The sequence below is a fragment of the Schistocerca piceifrons genome, chromosome 7 (assembly GCF_021461385.2).
Source record: "Schistocerca piceifrons isolate TAMUIC-IGC-003096 chromosome 7, iqSchPice1.1, whole genome shotgun sequence".
NCBI classification, from domain to species: Eukaryota; Metazoa; Arthropoda; class Insecta; order Orthoptera; family Acrididae; genus Schistocerca; species Schistocerca piceifrons.
The window spans coordinates 308274103-308293489 of NC_060144.1; the positions used below are offsets into that span (position 1 = coordinate 308274103).

General features: G+C 44.7%; 1 pseudogene; it reads left to right on the forward strand.

The window, feature by feature from the left end:
- The first annotated feature begins 11519 nt into the window (after positions 1-11519).
- Positions 11520-11637, forward strand: LOC124709281 (annotated as a pseudogene).
- Positions 11638-19387: the final 7750 nt, after the last annotated feature.

The following is a 19387-nucleotide window of genomic DNA, read 5'->3' on the forward strand; positions in this document are numbered from 1 at the left end:
AAGCGAACAGTAGTCCCACAGATTCACAACTGGGTTACATCCAGGGTGTTCGGTGGCCATGGGGGTAAGGTAACCTCTTCCTTGTCTCTCTGAACCACGTAGTACAGTGTGAACTGTGTGAAGCGATGCATTGTCCTGCTGGTAGATGCCAACGTGCCGAGTAAAAACAAACTGCTTGTAGTGATGGGCGTGGTCCTAAGGATAGAAACAGTCTTATGTTGATCCATTGTGCCTTCCAAAGTGACGAGATAATCCAGGGAATGTCACGAAAACATTCTTCTGACCATAATGCTCCACGCTCCAACCTGAACCCTTCAGACGCTTGTTACGGTGCTGTACAAAACAACGACCATCTTTCCAGGGCAATATAAACTTAGATTCATCTGAAAAGGACACCTGTCACCACTCAGTGGACGTTAAGGAGGGAAGGACGTCAAAAGGGCCGACTTGGAGCAGGAGAGGCACCACAGAACATTTTAATTTCCACAGTTTATACCTTTACAAGTAAATTCATAAAACTTTGTCAGCACGACCAGGAAGGATTCATGATTCACACTCGTAGCAGCGGAAGTTCAAAAACATAACAAAATAATTTATTTTTTTCGTGTGAAATTTCATCATTTTTTCACTTACTATTGGCTGCATTTGTTGCTATAGGTACAGTTTACTTCATAAGTAAGAGAGACTGTTCGATGAATTTTGAGCCGGCCGGTGGGGCCGTGCGGTTCTAGGCGATTTAGTTTGGAACCGCGTGACCGCTACGGTCGCAGGTTCGAATCCTGCCTCGGGCATGGTTGTGTGTGATGTCCTTAGGTTAGTTAGGTTTAAGTAGTTCTAAGTTCTAGGGGACTGATGACCACAGATGTTAACTCCTATAGTGCTCAGAGCCATTCGAACCATTTTTTCGATGAATTTTGCACAGCATACAAACCATACTTACAGGTGTCTGAAACTCTAGAATATATTTAATTTATGAAAAAATGAATGAGCCCTTACGTTTTAAACTTTATGTTTAGAAAAAAAATCAAATTTTGTAGTTAATTATCTCAATTTTTACCACAGTTTTTAATATATTTGGAAAATTCTGGAGTTTCATACACCTGTAAGTATGGTTTGTATGCTGTGCAAAATTCATCAAAGAATCTCTCTTACTTGTGAAGAAAAATGTACCTATAGCGACAAATGCAGCCAACAGTAAGTGAAAAAACGATGAAATTTCATATCTAAAAAACATTTATTTTGTCATGTTTTTGCACTTCCACTGCTATGAGTGTGAATCCTGAATCCTTCCTGGTCATGCTGACAAAGTTTTAAGAATTTATTTGTAAAAGTATAGACAGTAGAAAATAAAATGTCCTTTGGTGCCTCTCCTGCTCCAAGTCGGCCCGTTTGACGTCCTACCCCCCTTAAAGATGGGCAAACTCGTTCATCGTTGGGAACTAGTTCACTGGTGATGCTCTTTTTTCGGAACCGTTCATTTTTACTTGTTCACCGTTCATTTGTGCTTGGTGTATGGTTCTTATGAAAAATTGAAAATTAGCAGCATAGGTGAATGAAGATGGAAGGCCCCAAGAGGGAGCACTTGCGTCCCCCCTGGAGTACAGGGATTTTATTCATAACAGAATTCCCACACACTTGTAATTTTCGTGATTCTGCAGAATCTCTCATTTAGCCAACTGTAGCGTTATGTGGCTGATCGCAGTCAAACAATGTAAGGCGGCGCACGAAATACCGGCCCCGAGTACAGACTGCTCGCCAATCACGCACGATTTGTTGACCGCTACGAGTAGAATAGATAAAATGTAATAATTAGCCAGTGAAAAAATAACAAATAAGCTAATGCAAACCACTTCAAAACAATAGATGACGATTGATAGGCGACAATGAACAGTCTAGCACTCGGGGCCGATTTTTCATGCGCCACCACTGGAATAATATTGTAGAAGTTATCACATTCTCCTTACAAAATGTGACACCAGACACTCGATTATGGAGCGTGGGCATCATTAGATTGTAAGTCGGTCTGCCTCCCATAACAATGAACATGCTCTTTTACCTTGGATAAAAAAAAGACGGAAAACGGCCACTCGTGTGTCTCGTGCCGACTTCCTTTGCATGTGTAATAAATCTTGCCTTTTTACAAGTATTTCTTCTGCTGTTTGTCGAAATAGTGAAGTAAGCTGATATGCCGTTTTGTTACCTGAAAAGATGAATGTATTACATACCACAAAATTTCTATGTAATTTACGTAATTATAAAATACATTTTAATTACCGGTCACGGACGCTGAATAGAATACGAAAAGAACCAGAAGTTCAGAGTTGAAAAAAGGTTTGAAACAGATCTAGAATGGGCGTGCTCAGTGAACGTAACGAAAACCGCGCGACCGCTACGGTCGCAGGTTCGAATCCTGCCTCGGGCATGGATGTGTGTGATGTCCTTAGGTTAGTTAGGTTTAAGTAGCTCTAAGTTCTAGAGGACTGATGACCTCAGATGTAAAGTCCCATAGTGCTCAGAGCCATTTGAATCATTTGAACGTAACGAAAAACAGCTCGATACTGAACTATGAGTAGTCGGCAGTGGAACTGCGACGAGTGGCCACGCGAAGAAGGACGAGTCCGGCCGAGCGACACCGAGACCGAGACAGACGGGAACGGGACCGAGGCTGGAACGAGACCGGTCAACGTGCCGTTGCGGGAACGAGACCGACCGTTTCCCGCTCTCGGGAACTATTAGTAGAAAGCCGCGACCGAAGTGAACTATGCAAGACCGTTTCTTAGAATTCGATTCTCGCTCGTTCCGTTCATCTTGATGAACCGATCCTTTGGAGCCGCTAGTTCGCGAACGACCCGCCTCTAGTGGACGTACAGTTGCAGTACTGGCGTGCGAACTCCATCCTTCGTCCCCAGTGAACAGAAGTCACCATCGATGCACGAACCAAATGCCTGCTGTGGAAACCCATACACAGCAACATCCGCTGAATGGTCATTGAGGAGACACTTCTGATAGCCTCTTGGCTAATGTGGGCAGTCAGTTGGTCAAAAGTTGCACTTCGGTTCGTCCGTACACATCTCTGTAGCAGTACTTTAACCCCGTCATATATGACCCGTTGCGCACCGTAGCTGCCTAGGCGCCGCTTTCGAATAGCGCCATTTTGCAATGCCCAGTTTACTTTAACCACGAGGGCAAGCGAACATTTTACAAACTTATGCGTTTCGGAAGTTTTGCCCGACAGTCAATAATCATGCCCTTTTGGACGTCAGGTAAACCGTTCCGTTTCCGCATTTCGACAACAACTGCGCTGTTTTCCGCGTCTCAACACCCCCTCCCCCCCCCCCCCCTCACCAGACGGATACGCTTTAAGTACTTTTTGCTGCCAACTGCCGTGTGTGCGTGGATGTTCCAAGTTAACGTCGAACATACGCGGCTGTGTAGTATAGTACAACTCAGTGTCTACTTAAATGACACTTTGCTGGGGGATCTGTGTATGGCGATTAGCTGAATTGAAAAATAATGATTCTCTTTGTAAATTATTTCCACCGTAGCATCAAGTCGGCTGAACTGGAGATACGATACGGATTAATGGCCAACTCTCCACTGGTGAATTCAAAAAAAATGGTACAAATGACTCTAAGCACTAGGGGACTTAACATACGAGGTCATCAGTGCCCTAGACTCAGAACTGCTTAAACCAATTAAACCTAACGACATCACACACATCCATGTCCGAGGCGGGACTCGAACCTGCGACCGTAGCAACAGCGCGGTTCTGGACTGAAGCACCTAGAACCGCTCGTCCACAGCGGCCGGCCACTGGTGAATTAACGGAAGGTACGTTGTTACTTGGCCTTTCTTTCTCGGGAGTTTACACGAGCTTCAGCGGGGTGCTTCATTAGCAGCGCTTGTACGTTTGTAAATTTCTATTCGCTGTTCACTCAAAACCGCGGTGGTCGTGCTCGAGTGCACAGTGGGGCATCAACGGCGACACATTTGCAGCACGTTCGCGACGCGCGATAAGAATCTACTGCGGACGGGTGACGTCTGGCGATAAACATCAAGGGGCGGCTGCGGCCGGCTTTGTGGCGTTGCGTTACGGTTTCGCAGCTGAGCACGCGCGGTCCTCTTTGCGCTGTGACGCGGCAAACAGGGGGCAGATAGCGGCGCCGCGCGTGGCTACTGTGCCGCAGTGCGCATGCGCGGCCGTGATTGTTGCCACGCAGCGCAAACAGCGATAAGGGCCGACGCCAGCCGCCACACGACTCGGAGCTTTTAACAGGCGGAGCCGTTCCGCGGTGGCGTGGGGTGCGGGACAAAGGGCAGGGGCTCCTCGCGCACTAATGAAGCCTCCAAAACCTCTACCCGCCCCTCTGTAATTCCTGTCTCGTTACGCGACTCGTGCTTTTGTACAGACGCAGTCACTCCAGGAATACTCTACAAAGTTACGGCACTACATTTAATCTACTGATACAGAGATCTTGCATGTGATTCACCTTCCTACTCTCCAAACAGGACACTTCATTTCCAGTGTAACGAACTTACACAATGTAAGATCACTGAGGTTTCCGTGGCCACTTGTTGACAAACTGCCTTTTGGCGTCTGTCTCGGGTTTTCCAGCCGATATTTGTTTCATGGTATTTCTGACGTTTCGCCAGCAGCAGTGGTGGGTATTGTCAGAGATTCACCGTCCGTTGCTGGTGGCAGACTCGAGTCGAGCTCACGGCCTCATATTATACACGATCCAGTCGCAATGTTACTATCACCTATGTTCAACGTCAACGTACAATAACCACTCAGACGGCAGGTGCCAGGGATATAAACAACGGTGTAGTCGTTGCCGTAAAAGGGAAACGGAGCGATTTGTTTGACGTCCAAAAAGGCATAATCAGAGGCTACGTCGCAACCGCGAAATCATTTCCGAAACGGTTAAGTTTATAAACAGTTCACGTGCCGTCGTAGCTAAAAAATGCCGGCTATGGGAAAATGGCGACGTCCAGAATTGGCACCGAGGCAACTGTGGATCATCACGGACCATAGATGGCAGAAATTAGAATTATATTAATACCTTCAGCTGCTGACGGGCGTTGATATATATCAACGGGGACAGGTGAAAATGTGTGTCCCGACGGGGACTCGAACGCGGGATCTCCTGCTTACATGGCAGACGCTCTATCCATCTGAGCCACCGAGGGCACAGAGGATAGTGCGACTGCGCACGCCACCCGCGAGACCCTCATTTTCACCTTGTATGTCCACACACTACATTCGTAGTGTCCCACCCCAACACACTCATTACACGTGGAAGACAGTCTCACCAAGTCCCGTAAGAGTTCGGGAAATATGTGTGCATCCGCAGAGAAGAAGAAGGTCATGGCCGGTATTGCCAGAACTATATACTTATATTGATGTGGTGTCTGTTCTTTGGGACATGTTCTAAAGAACAGACACCATATCCATATAAGTATATAAATGACAGAGGTGAGCAACGGCTGCGGGTATGTGTACGAGAGAAAGGACGTGCCGCTGTTGAGCAACTGACCGGCCAGGCCCCAGATGAACCAGGGCTACCAACAGTCTCTCCTCAACGACCATTCAGGGAACGCTACAGCACATGGGCCTCCGCAGCAGGCGTCTGTTTTATGCACTCAGACTGACTGCTGTTTATCGGCGACGAAGGTCGTAATTTGCACGCCGGTAACGCAATGGATATCAACTGAATGGCAACAGGTGACCTTTCCAGATGAATCACGCAGATGGCCGTTGGCATGTACAACACGAAACTTTTGATAGCAAACATCCTACAACAATCGACGGAAGAGTCCACGCCGGAGGAGGGAGTGTTATGGGCTGGGAAATGTTTTTGTGCTATTCCCTGGGTGGTTTCATCATTACTGCAGATGACGTGTCACTGAGCACATTTGTTCTGTGCATGCAGTACACGTGAGGCGCCTAGTTGTTTCCACTGCACTGTGTGGAATACGAAGGTTCTGATATAGTTCACTAACCTGCTGTCTTCTTCAAGTTGATGTCCCCAGCGCAGAAAACAGCGCACAGGTCGTAGGTTGTGTAGCTTGAGGCTCAAACTGACTTTTAGTGAGGTTCTGTTCTGAGATAATGTATCACTTCTTTGGGATGTCACTCGTGTATTTTAATATAGCCACACGAGAAGACTACATGATCTTAATACAACACCTGCTGATACAGCAAAGTACATGATCAAACGCAATGTTTATGAAAATGTATCTTTACAGTATTTGTGGCACGTGTCTGTGCCTCATGACTACCGGAGTGAATCTTTTAATACTGAATACTGGCAAACACATCCTGCCACAGACAACATGACTGTACATCTCGACTGCCGAATCCAGTGTGACGAGCAGGAACTTAAATAAAAATTGGAAACACATCCTACGACAGACAACATGTCTGTTCTTCTCGACTGCCTAATCTAGAGTGACGAACAGGAACTTAAATAAAAAATTGGAAACACCTCCTACGACAGATAACATGTCTGTTCTTCTCGACTGCCTAATCCAGAGTGACGGACAGCCGGAAACACATCGCGCGCCATACCAGAAAAGGCGTGACCCGAACACTTCCGAAGTGCTTCGTCTGCAATTTCGTCAGTCTTTTGTTTTTGATTTAAATTGTTTTTAATAATTCTAAAATGACTGATTGATAGTCAGCTGTTGAGAGACATTCATATTAAAAAGTGAAGTCATCCCAATGAGTAGTTTAACTAATAATAATAACTATACTTTAACGTTTTGGCGCCCTTGCTCCGAACACAGCAGTCAATCACAGAGCAGTAGCATTATGCAGGCGGTCTTTCTCACGGGAATGGTACCGAATCTAACATCTGTCACAGGTACCTCACACTACATTTCGTCATCTATATACTTCTTGCATCTCCAGTGTTCTAGGAACAGCTTCTTATAGCGTAATATGATGGCTGACTAAGCCAGAAATATTACACTATCCCTGGGGACCATGTCCACCCCTAAATGCAGCTTGTTTCTCCTCGTCACGATGGCATCTACCAGCAGGACAATGCAAAGTGTCGCACAGCTCGTGATGTACGTGCATGGTTCGAGGAGCACCAGATCAGCTTATTGTACTCCCCAGATTTCAATCCAATCGAGAATCTGAGATACCCCTCGATCAGGCTGCCTGCGCTATGGATCCTCAACCGAGAAACCTACCGCAGCTGGCCACGGCGTGGCTCCACACCTCTGTTGGTACCTTCCAGAAGATTACTGACTCCTCCTGAACGTCTCCCAGCGGTCCACTCTGCAAAAGGTGTTTATTCAGACTGTTAAGAGATGATCACATCTGTGTGATGGGGTCGTGTACGTACCTGTCGCACTAGCCTCCGAGGGCTTTTCCGTGGTCGTACCGCTGTGGTTCTCCCGTTGCTACCCACAATGGTCATTCACTGTGGCATGGGAATCCAGGATCCGTGCATCTTGAGGCTTTCCTCTTTGTTGCTGAAGCTGTTATTATGCATGTGGATTTGTAACGCTTCTCTGAAAAAGCAGGCGTGGCAGCTCTTCTCCTCAGCAAGAACTTCCTTGCCGGTGAATTGCAAAACTTTCAATAGGCTACCGATCACGTTAATTGAAGGAGTTCGATTCCTTCCACTTTTAAATACGAAATCACCTATATTTATTGGTTCAAACGTTCTTCAATGTGTTGGACGCCTAATGATATGCATCTCGTGGGGAAAGATGTTCTCGAACTGAACCGGACTATATCTTTCAACAAGTAAGAATTGAAACTTCCTGGCATATTAAAACTGTGTGCCCGAAGTCTCGGTCCACTCTGCAAAAGGTGTTTATTCAGACTGTTAAGAGTCTCGGTCGGGCACACAGTTTTAATATGCCAGGAAGTTTCATATCAGCGCACACTCCGCTGCAGAGTGAAAATCTCATTCTGGAAACATCCCCCAGGCTGTGTCTAAGCCATGTCTCCGCAATATCCTTTCTTTCAGGAGTGCTAGTTCTGCAAGGTTCGCAGGAGAGCTTCTGTAAAGTTTGGAAGGTAGGAGACGAGGTACTGGCAGAAGTAAAGCTGTGAGTACCGGGCGTGAGTCGTGCTTCGGTAGCTCAGTTGGTAGAGCACTTGCCCGCGAAAGGCAAAGGTCCCGAGTTCGAGTCTCGGTCGGGCACACAGTTTTAATATGCCAGGAAGTTTCATATCAGCGCACACTCCGCTGCAGAGTGAAAATCTCATTCTGGAAACATCCCCCAGGCTGTGGCTAAGCCATGTCTCCGCAATATCCTTTCTTTCAGGAGTGCTAGTTCTGCAAGGTTCGCAGGAGAGCTTCTGTAAAGTTTGGAAGGTAGGAGACGAGGTACTGGCAGAAGTAAAGCTGTGAGTACCGAGCGTGAGTCGTGCTTCGGTAGCTCAGTTGGTAGAGCACTTGCCCGCGAAAGGCAAAGGTCCCGAGTTCGAGTCTCGGTCGGGCACACAGTTTTAATATGCCAGGAAGTTTCATATCAGCGCACACTCCGCTGCAGAGTGAAAATCTCATTCTGGAAGTAAGAATTGCTTTTTCCTTAGTAACAGACAACCACACCAGTCCCCGGCCCCCTCATCAACTAACAGCTCATCTTTAATCGGTGCTCATTATCATTATTTATCTCCTGCTGTTATTTCTGTTGTTGTGGTCGACATTCTCCGCTCTCTACGACTGTCTGTACAAGTCTCATAAGTCTCATCCCCGCAACCTACAATCCCCCCCCCCCCCTCCCTCTCCTTCCATCACTCTTCCCTCCATTAAAAAATTAACTGCTCCCGATGCTTGAGGCTGTGTCACCTCAACCTACTCCTTCTTTTTAGTCACACCTTAAGGTAAATTTATTTCCTGTACGCCTCGATTCAGTATCCCTTTAATAATTACCAAATCTACATATACAATCTGTAACATTCTTCTGTAACGTCACAACTAAAAAATTTCTGTCCTCTTTTTATGTGTACAGATAATCAGCCACGTTTCACTTCCATATAATGCTACACTACAGGCTGATAATTTCAAAAACCACTTCCTGACACTTGAATTTAAATTAGAAGTTAACAGACTTCTCCTCTTTAGAAAAACTGCCCGTGCTATTGCGAGTCTGTATCTTACAATGAAGTGCCAAAGAAACTGGTACAGGCATGCTATTTTATGTAGTGTACTTTGTTACACGCACCTTAAAAAAGCTGTAGACTTGATTGAAAGTGAAACGTCAACTACAAACAGTTGAGACAAGAAGAGACTCGAAGCTTTCGAAATGTGGTGCTACGGTAGAATGCTGAAAATTACATGGGTAGTTCATATAACCAATAAGGAGGTACTGAATGGAACTGGGGAGAAAAGAAATTTGTGGCACAACTTGACCAAAAGAAGGGATCGGTTGATAGGACAGGTTCTCAGACATCATGGGATCACCAGTTTAGTATTGGAGGGAAGTGTGGGTGTGCGTGTGGAGACGGTTGGTTAAAAATTGTGGAGGGAAACCAAGAGATGAATACAGTAAACAGGTTCAAAAGAATGTAGGTTCCAATAGTTGTCCGGAGATGAAGAAGCTTGCAAAGGATAGAGTAGCATGGACAGCTGCATCAAAACAGCCTTCGGACTGTGGACTGTAACAGTATATCATTTTCTAAATGATATACCACAGCTTACGTACATTACGTGACGTTAAAACGAAAGAAGACTTCAATAAAGCCTCAAGAATTAACGCCACTTCTGTACCTACATGCTTTCACTTGCACCGAAAGATTCTGAATAATGGTATTGGGACCTTAGGAACCTCAGTTTCTCATCTCTCCAGATGACACCTGTTTCAGTCTGTCCGCCATTAGAGATCAAAAGGTTCTCGTAAGTACGTTAGACAGCTGTTTCTGTACTTTGGTTCGCAAGATCCCAGTCACTTTTATTTTACCCATCCTCCTATATCTGGACTTACGGAACTGAGAACTCAAACAGGAGTACAGTGAAGCACACAGCTGCAGAACGAAAACACAAAGGGAAATACAGGGTGTCCATAAAGGCTCACTACCATTTCGAAAATTAGTAACTTCGGAACTATGGGAAACAGATAAGCGTGGTTTCTTGTGAAACGTTTAGCAATTCTTTAAGTTTTTTCTTTGTCCTTTGGCGACAGACCAGGAGAAGACGCAGTGTGTCATCTGATAGGCAGAATCCATATCTGTGACAGCCGTAAGGCGGCAAGGACACAACCGGGAAAAACAAGCATAAAAATGTGGTTCAAAACTTCAAACAGGTGGGCGTTGTCAAATGTCTTCCTCGAAGATGACGTCCACCCGTGTTTCAAGCATGTATTGACAGATTACAAATGCAAGCTTTGTTTCAGTGCAGCCCCCAGAAGTGAATTCGCCGTGCATAAAGGGAAGCAATAGTGACTGTCAGTAAAGCCTTACATAAGAGGTTACGCCTCTTTGCGTGCAGAGTGAATTTGGTCGAAGCACTGAAGCCAAACGATCGTCCTCGCTGTATGCATTCGCATGTTCAACGCTAGCCTCCATAAATGTTGACATTTACTGTCTAAAGGAGTGCCAATTTTCAGATCAAGCAGCGTTCCATATTTCTGGACATTTGAATCGCCACAACATTATGATTTGGAGCTCCGAAAACCCACTCGACACACATGAAAACATCTTTGATAGCTTGACGTTTAATGATGGTGCGGCCCGATGCACGATGGGGCGACAGGCCCTTTCTTTTTCTTTTAGAGAAAACCGTAACGTGAAAAGTTTTCCTGGACATGCTCGAACAGTTCCTTCCACATATTGAAGAGTTACTGGGTGTTCAGCATCTTCCAGCACAAGGGTGCATCCCTACATTGGAGTTTGAATATGCTGGATATACTGAACGACATTTCCTGGGAGGTGGATGGGTCGTGATGATGCCATCTAAGGCGCTTTGTCACGGTCCGCCCGGCTTCCCCCGTCGGAGGTTCGAGTCCTCCCTCGGGCATGCGTGTGTGTGTTGTGCTTAGCGTAAGTCAGTTTAAGTTAGATTAAGTAGTGTGTAAGCTTAGGGACTGATGACCTCAGCAGTTTGGTCCCATAAGATCTTACCACAAATTTCCAAATTTCCTTTTCGGGGTTTCATTGTGACACTGTAATAGCCGGCCGAAGTGGCCGTGCGGTTAAAGGCGCTGCAGTCTGGAACCGCAAGACCGCTACGGTCGCAGGTTCGAATCCTGCCTCGGGCATGGATGTTTGTGATGTCCTTAGGTTAGTTAGGTTTAACTAGTTCTAAGTTCTAGGGGACTAATGACCTCAGCAGTTGAGTCCCATAGTGCTCAGAGCCATTTGAACCACTTGACACTGTAATACAGATGTGCTACCCAAAATTTTTGCCCATTATTTTTATTGTAAATATGATGTATTTGATTTGTTCTGTAAATCTTTGGGTACTATGTGTTAATTAAAAATGCGATATGTGATGTAACCTGTATAAATTATTTTGATGTATTATAATGTATTTAATCAGGATTACTGCTCTTAAGCCAACGGCTTTGCCACAGTGGTAACACCGGTTCCCGTCAGATCACCGAAGTTAAGCGCTGTCGGGCTGCGCTAGCACTTGGATGGGTGACCACCCGGTCTGTCCAGCACTGTTGGCCAGCGGGGTGCACTCAGCCCTTGTGAGGCAAACTGAGGAGCTATTTGATTGAGAAGTAGCGGCTCCGGTCTCGGAAACCGGCATACGGCGAGGAGAGCGGTGTGCTGACCATATGCCCCTCAATATCCGCATCATGTGACGCCCATGGTCTGAGGATGACACGGCGGCCGGTCGGTACCGTTGGGCCTTCATGGCCTGTTCGGATCGAATTTAGTTTAGTTTTTTCCTGCCGTTAGACAAAGTTAGGATTGCCAGAGAGTAAAGACTTGTATAGGAGCGCTGTCTCTGGACGTGAGTGTGCTCGCAGGTTGGTTGTGGGACGTAAGAATGAACACACACAAATGGCGTGTATTGCCGAGCCTACGTGAGACGAGGTTGTTACTAGCGAGGCAGCAAGAACATGACAAGCGTGGTCAGATGTAAGGGGCTCCAATAACATCAAGATCCTGCCCATAACTGATCATTGCGAATCAAGGTACCCGTGCTCGCAATATTACCTGAAGCAATGGGAGCCGTTGTAGTCGACAACAAAGACGACGTCTTTACATCTGCAGCGAACTGTAAAGTTGTCTTATTTTCGTTCACGTTAGAAACTGTGTGAGGCATTACCCCGTGACATTCTTAGTGAATTTTATTCCATTAATAAGTGTTGTACGTAAAAACTGTGGATATCTTTTCTTGTTATCATCCTCAGTGATTGTCAGCTACTCAGGGTCCCATTCCTTTCTAGTTATTGAATACCCGAGTTCGTTAGTTAAATAGTCAAAGGTAACGCAATAAAAAGCTATCATTGCCAGTTTTGTTTATTTGTTAAAAAAATAATTGACTAATTAATAATGAATCCTGGATAAGCCAGCAGTATTGTTCAAAAACATTGAGAGACAATGTCATCCTTTCTAATCGTGTGAAGACGTAGTAACGTAACTTAAAATTAAAGAAATTTTGGCAATGTCAAATCAAAGAAAAGAGTAAATGAAGATCATATATTTCATACACGTGTCCATTTAATAATGCTATCGTGTACTGGCTTGGTTCGTATTTCGGCGTTGTCAGGCCGTTGAAAGCCAACAGTTACTTATTTGATACAGTAAATTTTCAATAGTAAGCACAATCTCTTCAACCTATGTGGTGTGTCATGTCCATAAATCTAGTGCACATAAGTACACGTTAGTCGGAGGTTACGTAGATTACTGCCGTAACAAAAGACCTACCTTCAGTCATTGAATTACATCTACATCTACATCTACATCCACACTCCGTAAGCCACCCGACGGTGTGTGGCGGAGGGTACCCTGAGTACCTCTATCGGTTCTCCCTTCTATTCCAGTCTCGTATTGTCCGCGGAAAGAAGGATTGTCGGTATGCTTCTGTGTGGGCTCTAATCTCTCTGATTTTATCCTCATGGTCTCTTCACGAGATATACGTAGGAGGGAGCAATATACTGCTTGACTCTTCGGTGAAGGTATGTTCTCGAAACTTTAACAAAAGCCCGTACCGAGCTACCGAGCGTCTCTCCTGCAGAGTCTTCCACTGGAGTTTATCTATCATCTCCGTAACGCTTTCGCGATTACTAAATGATCCTGTAACGAAGCGCGCTGCTCTCCGTTGGATCTTCTCTATCTCTTCTATCAACCCTGTCTGGTACGGATCCCACACTGCTGAGCAGTATTCAAGCAGTGGGCGAACAAGCGTACTGTAACCTACTTCCTTTGTTTTCGGATTGCATATCCTTAGGATTCTTCCAATGAATCTCAGTCTGGCATCTTCTTTACCGACAATTAATTTTAGATGATCATTCCATTTTAAATCAATCCTAATGCGTACTCCAAGATAATTTATGGAATTAACTGCTTCCAGTTGCTGACCTGCTATTTTGTAGCTAAATGATAAGGGATCTATTTTTCTATGTATTCGCAGCACATTACACTTGTCTACATTGAGGTTCAATTGCCATTCCCTGCACCATGCGTCAATTCGCTGCAGATCCTCCTGTATTTCAGTACAATTTTCCATTGTTACAACCTCTCAATACACCACAGCATCATCTGCAAAAAGCCTCAGTGAACTTCCTATGTCATCCACAAGCAACGGTCCTATGACACTCCCCTGTGGCACACCTGAAATCACTCCCACTTCGGAAGACTTCTCTCCATTGAGAATAACATGCTGCGTTCTGTTATCTAGGAACTCTTCAATCCAATCACACAATTGGTCTGATAGTCCATATGCTCTTACTTTGTTCATTAAACGACAGTGGGGAACTGTATCGAATGCCTTGCGGAAGTCAAGAAACACGGCATCTACCTGGGAACCCGTGTCTATGGCCCTCTGAGTCTCGTGGAGGAATAGCGCGAGCTGGGTTTCACACGACCGTCTTTTTCGAAGCCCATGCTGATTCCTACACAGTAGATTTCTAGTCTCCAGAAAAGTCATTATACTCGAACATAATACGTGTGTTACACTTTAACGAGTTTAAATATTTTTTTCCAATTTACCACAGCCTAATTTTCACGATATCAGGCAATTGCTTTCTTTATTCATTATTGTTCTGCTACGTATTGTGTTACCAGAAACGTGTTTCAACCTTCTGCTGTCACACGTAACAGCCAAGCGGTTACTTATTCATTTCTGTGCGCATTGTTGATCAGATAGTGGACAGACAGTGTCGAAGTGGGCTAACGACGGTAATAATTAATTTTTGTATTACTTCAGTTAGACTTGTTGTGGGTTTTTGAATCATCTGGTACTCCTTTTCGTATTTTATGTCAGTAATTGGACTGTTTTTATTAAGTATTGAACTAAAATCCAAATAAGTAGAAAGTGCAGGAGTAGAACGGTTGCCCATTATAGCAACTTGTTGTACACTTCTCACCACTAACCGGTCAAATTTTCTTCGGAGAAGATAGTTTTGTCCAAAATCAAATCCATTAGGCGTATGCTACCACGGTCATCTTATCGCATTAAAACATATTAGTAAGGGGGGAGGTTACTATGTGAAACATCGTGTGCACACAACACCAATCAGTGACATTACTAATCTTCGCGCCCGAACCAATGAATCAATCACAACTTTTCATGTGAAATGCTGGTACTATGCTCTGTCTCTAATAGCTTATTTCAAAATTCGTAGATGAACGAATGATGAGAATTTAATCAGGAAAAAAGCAGATCTTGGAACTCACAAAACAACTTAGTTCAGCCACATTTGCACTCAGAATCATTGCAAATCTTGGCGTGAGAAATCAATAAGTTGGCGTTTTTTTCATATTTTCATTCAGCAAAGTCATATAGAATAATGTTCTGGGTTGACCCGTTTTTAAGAAAGGAATTTTTCATTGCTGAAAAAGTGCTATAAGAATATGTGGTGCTCACTTACGGTCATATTGTAGGCATCTATTTAAGGTACGGGGTTTTCTAATTACTGCTACTCAGTGTATTTATGCGCTCGTGAAGTTCGTTGTAAATAATCCACTACATTTAAAAAGGAACAATGAAGTACGTAATTACTATGCCATAAGAAAATGTGACATTCGTTACTGCACATCAAAGTTGCTTTTAGCACAAAAAGGGGTGCACAGCACTGAAAGTAAAATTTCTGATAACTTACCCAGTGACATAAAATGTCTGACAGAGAGCGAAGTAAAATTTATAAAGAAACTAAAAAAGTGTCTCCTTGACAACTCCTTCTGTTCCATAGAAGAATTTATGTTATTGTAATGCGTAAAAGGTGGTGAGTATGTATTACTAACTCACATCTGCATATTTAATGATAATAATTGAAGAAACTTTTAAATTTTCAGCGCGTGGCCATATTTACAAATTAATCTGTAACGTGAATGTTAAACGGCTCGTACACGTTGTGACGACTTATATTGCAAATGATCCAGGGACCATGAAGCAAACCAACTAACTTTGTGGACAGGATGTGAGTTGTTTATTGTGATTTGCAGGAACTTAGGATACAAATTGTTAGTACCTGATCGGTCGGGCTTTAATACTTGGCCCTTCTGAAGCAGGTCAGTGAGAGAGAACGTGTAAGATGACGCTTAACCGCCTCCTCCGGGCACCCACGCTGCAGATTCGCCGTCTCGTGGGACCGCACCGGGGTGCCGGCTGCAGCGCCGGTGCATCGATCTGTTGCAAGGTGGCCAGCAGGCTGCAGAAACAAAGGAGCAGCGAGCGGCGGGGAAGACGCCGGAAGCGGTTCGCCTTACGCGAGCGAGATCGGGTTTTAAAAGGTCGCCTCGCGGTGACGTCATCTGGTGCTGCAGCGGGCAGCGAGCGCAGCAACCCAGCTGGCGCCGAGAACGGTGTCGGGTGAGCGGACCCAACCCAGCATCCGCAGGGGTTCTGCCCTCCCACACCAGGCCACAACGCAACACACTCTGCGCCGTCGTTAGTTCCACCCACCAGTCGCTACCCACTGCAGTGTTTCTTCACGTTGACCTTGGTCCACTGATTCAATGAGACAGACATCGACAGAGCTGCGAGATCTCGCTGTTGCTTTGGGAAGTCTGGGCAAGCTGAGGGGGTTCCCAATGCCACCTAAGCACGGAAAAAACAGACTTGTTAAAACCGATACCAATATTTCAGTTCTGAGTAACAGCTATTTTTCAGTATTTGTTTTTATAACACACGTTATTTTTATTCTTATTAAGACCGAGTAAAACACTGAAATATCAGTTAGCTATAGCAGAAGGGCTAAAATTTTTGGCTTAAAACAAGCAATAAACACATGGCATAGGAAATGGTACAGTACTGATGAGACAATAATGTACCTGTTGCATGGTAAGCGTGTATACGCAGTGTGCAAGACTTGCCCCATATGGCCTATATGGTAATTTCCCTCCCCCGTGAACCATGGACCTTGCCGTTAGCCGGCCGGAGTGGCCGTGCGGTTCTACGTGCTACAGTCTGGAGCCGAGCGGTCGCTCGGTCGCAGGTTCGAATCCTGCCTCGGGCATGGATGTGTATGATGTCAAGTGGTTCAAATGGCTCTGAGCACTTTGGGAGTTAACATCTATGGTCATCAGTCCCCTAGAACTTAGAACTACTTAAACCTAACTAACCTAAGGACATCACACAACACCCAGTCATCACGAGGCAGAGAAAATCCCTGACCCCGCAGGGAATCGAACCCGGGAACCCGGTTAGTTAGGTTTAATTAGTTCTAAGCTCTAGGCGACCGATGACCTCAGAAGTTAAGTCGCATAGTGCTCAGAGCCATTTGAACCATTTGAACCTTGCCGTTGGTGGGGAGGCTTGCGTGCCCAGCAGTACAGATGGCCGTACCGTAGCTGCAACCACAACGGAGGGGTATCTGTTGAGAGACCAGACAAACGTGTGGTTCCTGAAGAGGGGCAGCAGCCTTTTCAGTAGTTGCAGTGGCAACAGTCTGGATGAATCACTGATCTGGCCTTGTAACACTAACCAAAACGGCCTTGCTGTGCTGGTACTTCGAACGGCTGAAAGCAAGAAGAAACTACAGCAGTAATTTTTCCCAAGGGCATGTAGCTTTAGTGCATGGTTAAATGATGATGGCGTGCTCTTGGGTAAAATATTACGGAGGTAAAATAGTCCCCCATACGGATCTCCGGGCGGGGACTACTCAAGAGGACGTCGTTACCAGGAGAAAGAAAACTGGCGTTCTACGATTCGGAGCGTGGAATGTCAGATCCCTTGATCGGGCAGGTAGGTTAGAACATTTAAAAAAGGAAATGGATAGGTTAAAGTTAGATATACTGGGAATCAATGACGTTCGGTGGCAAGATGAACAAGACTTTTGGTCAGGTGAATACAGGGTTATAAACACAAAATAAAATAGGGGCAATGCAGGAGTAGGTTTAATAATGAATAAAAAAATAGGAGTGCAGGTAAGCTACTACAAACAGCATAGTGAACGCATTACTGTGGCCAAGATAGAGTCGAAGCCCATGCCTACTGCAGTGGTACAAGCTTATATCCCAACTAGCTCTGCAGATGATAAAGAAATTGATGAAATGTATGATGAGGTAAAAGAAATTATTCAGGTAGTGAAGGGAGACGAAAATTTAATAGTCATGGGTGACTGGAATTCGAGGGTAGGAAAAGGCAGAGAAGGAAACATAGTAAGAGAATATGGATTTGGGGTAAGAAATGAAAGAGGAAGCCGTATGGTAGAATTTTGCACACAGCATAACTTAATCATAGCTAACACTTGGTTCAAGAATCATATAAGAAGGTTGTATACATGGAAGAATCCTGGAGATACTAGAAGGTATCAGATAGGTTATATAATGGTAAGACAGAGATTTAAGAACCAGGTTATAAATTGTAAGACATTTCCAGCGGCAGATGTGGACTCTGACCACAACCTGTTGGTTATGAACTGTAGATTAAAACTGAAGAAACTGCAAAAAGGTGGCAATTTAAGGAGATGGGACCTGGATATACTGACTAAACCAGTGGTTGTACAGAGTTTCAGGGAGAGCATAAGGGACCAACTGACAGGAATGGGGGAATGAAATACAGAAGAAGAAGAATGGGTAGCTCTGAGGGATGAAGTAGTGATGGCAGCAGACGATCGAGTAGGTAAGAAGACTAGGGCTGGTAGAAATCCGTGGGTAACAGAAGAAATATTGAATTTAATTGATGAAAGGAGAAAATATAAAAATGCAGTAAATGAAGCAGGCAAAAAGGAATACAAATGTCTCAAAAATGAGATCGACAGGAAGTGCAAAAACGCTAAGCAGGGATGGCTAGAGGACAAATGTAAGGATGTAAAGGCTTATCTCACTAGGGGTAAGATAGATACTGCCTACAGGGAAATTAAAGAGACCTTTGTAGAAAAGAGAGCCACTTTTATCAGTATCAAGAGCTCAGATGGGAACCCAGTTCTAAGCAAAGAAGAGAAAGCAGAAAGGTGGAAGGAGTATATGGAGGGTCTATACAAGGGCGATGTACTTTAGGACAATATTTTGGAAATGGAAGAGGATGTAGAGGAAGGTGAAATGGGAGATAAGATACTGCGGGAGGAGTCTGACAGAGCACTGAAAGACCTGGGTCGAAACAAGGCCCTGGGAGATGGCAACATTCCATTAGAACTACTGACGGCCTTGGGCGAGCCAGTCCTGACAAAACTCTACCATCTGGTGAGCAAGATGTATGACACAGGCGAAATACCCTCAGACCTGAAGAAGAATATAATAATTCCAATCCTAAAGAAAGCTAGTGTTGACAGATGTGAAAATTACCGAACTCTCAGTTTAATAAGTCACAGCTGCAAAATACTAACGCGAATTCTTTACAGACGAATGGAAAAACTGGTAGAAGCCGACCTCAGGGAAGATCAGTTTGGACTCCGTAGAAATGATGGAACACGTGAGGCAATACTGACCCTACGACTTATCTTAGAAGAAAGATTAAGGAAAGGCAAACCTACGTTTCTAGCATTTATAGACTTAGAGAAAGCTTTTGACAATGTTGACTGGAATACTCTCTTTCAAATTCTAAAGGTGGCAGGGGTAAAATACAGGGAGCGAAAGGCTATTTACAATTTGTACAGAAACCAGATGGCAGTTATAAGAGTCGAGGGACATCAAAGGGAAGCAGTGGTTGGGAAGGGAGTGAGACAGGGTTGTAACCTATCCCCGATGTTATTCAATCTGTATATTGAGCAAGCAGTGAAGGAAACAAATGAAAAATTCGGAGTAGGTATTAAAATCCATGGAGAAGAAATAAAAACTTTGAGGTTCACCGATGACATTGCAATT